Here is a 2214-nt window from a genome sequence, read left to right as displayed (position 1 = left end):
TTTTTTTATAGGTGCCCTGGAAAGAGAAAAGACACTCCCAGCATTCGGATAACTGTCTGTGGTTCTGACACTGTCCCTCCTTAGATGGGAGGAGGGTTAAAGGACACAATGGCCCTGTTCCCTGACAGCTCCATTACACAGCTACTCTGGCCACATTAATTTGGATAACAGTACAGCTTTCACATCTGGGGAAAAGAGAATTCTGAGATCCCCTCCTTTAGGAATATACAGCTCTGGCCTGCTTTTCACAATAAAAAGCTGTGTCCTCAAGGTATTCATAATCCCCTCATTAGTACAGGCATCTGACTGTTGTCAGACAAGAAGGATGAAGGGCTCCAAATTCTGCCTGTACAGGACTTGCAACAAGAAATGGAACTGTTGTGAATGAAATATGTCTAGCTCCTGCCCCAGCATTTACCATTCATTGCCTCTGGTAGCAGTGTCTGCTGCTCCTGCTTTACCCTGTTCTTTACTGAACACAGTATAAAGCTGGAGACTCTTGGGTTAAAAATCTATCGGCCCAGAATTTTTGATGACATAAAATTAATTCTTTCATGCCCTTGCTTTAATTTGCTGAACAAGGAGAGGATACTGGCAAGTGTGACTTTTAACATACCAATATATTTGAAATGGAGTTACTGGAAGGGAACAAGAACTTCATTCAGAAAGGAGACTTATATGGAAGCCAAAATCTAAATTTATTTTTTGAAATGCAGGTATTTAAACTATGGAGCCTGGGAACTCCTGTAGTGGTTGCTTGATGCTTTTTGTTGTCTGTTAATTTTAAATCCAAAGCATTCTTAAGGCATTGTTAGATGGTTAGATGGTGAATGACTAAAGACCAAAGCACTTTCTTAGGTCTGTGTGCCACAGACTTTGGAGCATAAGCCTCTCTGCTTTTACATGCTGCATACCTGACAATTTCAGTGGAATAAGTTAAGCTATAAAATACGCCGCCAAATAATATTTCTTTCAAATAAATAGTTATCAAAATTCTCAGAAATGTTAAAGGTCTGACTTTTAAACCTAAAATGGATATATTTGATACTTAAGTATAGGCAGGAAAGGGAATTTCTTCAGGAGTGATGATGGCAGAGTTCACATTTCTAAACTCCAGTTCAGGCAGTTTTGTTAGAGTTGCATCACCTCGTGATGTTTGTTCCTCATAAGAGGAGGTATATTGCCCTGCTCAATGCATTCCATAATTAGACTGGAAAAAAAGAATCTTCAGCTCTGCTAAGTTTTGAGCAGTGTGCTGATGGGACCTTGTTTAGTGAGGGGAGTTAGTCACTGGAACAACTTACCCAAAATGGAGGTGAATTTTTCCTTCTCTGCTGTGAATGAAACATCAGCCTTTTAAACCAGAGGGTATTTTTTGCCACTGACATTAGTGGCTCTTGCTTTCTGCTGCCTGGCTCTAGATTGGTGACTCTTTTTTTTTTGTTCTTGTTGCTGTTCTTTAAATCCATCTTCTGAGCTACACAGTGCTTTTAGGAGAAATAAAGAGAAATTTTGTGATCTATGTTCAGCAGGAGATCCTAAATGGTTTCAACAGTCATTTCTGGCTTTTTTGTTCTGAGACAGTCCTAAAGAAATGATTTGCCTGTCCCAAATATGCACTGAGAAAGCAGTATTAGCAACTGAAGTTAGCTTCTGTGTTTACTTCAGAGGTAAAAAAAAAAATAATGTATTCTCTGGTCTTACAGTAGTAAAATATTTGGAAAGCCTTGACAGAACTGTAACAACAAACAGCATTCACCATTCCCCTGATGGGCTAATTTTACTAATAGCACACATTTGGTGAAAATAACCTCTGATGTAACAGCAAGATTCCAGATGACAATATTAGTGCACCTGCAGGTTTTAATTGGTGCAAAAAAGAGGGGACTGTGAGGTACCAATTATTTTCTCAAAGCCTGAGAATTGAGGACATTTTTGGCAAGGAGGCTTGTAATCCAACATAAATAGCACGCAGCGTGGAATAAACAGGGCCTGTATTATTTATCATGCATTAGACCATTTCTGACTTGTAATACTCTGAGAAGGCTGAATGAGAGGTGAATCTTTAACATTGGACCTACTGCAAAGTTAATTATAAGTAATATGTCTGTCTTGCAGATTTCAGGTTGTACAAGCAGTAGTGAAATGCTGTAAATACCAGCTCCCGGTCCAGGGAGCAATCTAAAAATGGCAATAATTGGGTAGTTTAAAAAA

The 2214-nt window shown here is 38.9% G+C and overlaps 1 protein-coding gene across 2 annotated transcripts in view; it reads left to right on the top strand.

Moving 5' to 3' along the window:
- NTPCR (nucleoside-triphosphatase, cancer-related) overlaps positions 1-2214 on the top strand; it is a 15497-nt gene extending 13283 nt beyond the window's left edge. For both annotated transcript variants that reach the window (XM_019612822.2, XM_031552421.1), the window contains one exon: positions 12-2214. The gene's annotated coding sequence lies outside the window, so the exon portion shown is untranslated. The remainder of the gene's footprint in view (positions 1-11) is intronic.

The sequence above is a fragment of the Meleagris gallopavo genome, chromosome 2 (genome assembly GCF_000146605.3).
Source record: "Meleagris gallopavo isolate NT-WF06-2002-E0010 breed Aviagen turkey brand Nicholas breeding stock chromosome 2, Turkey_5.1, whole genome shotgun sequence".
Lineage (NCBI taxonomy): Eukaryota > Metazoa > Chordata > Aves > Galliformes > Phasianidae > Meleagris > Meleagris gallopavo.
This window is presented reverse-complemented; position numbering and strand designations above follow the sequence as displayed.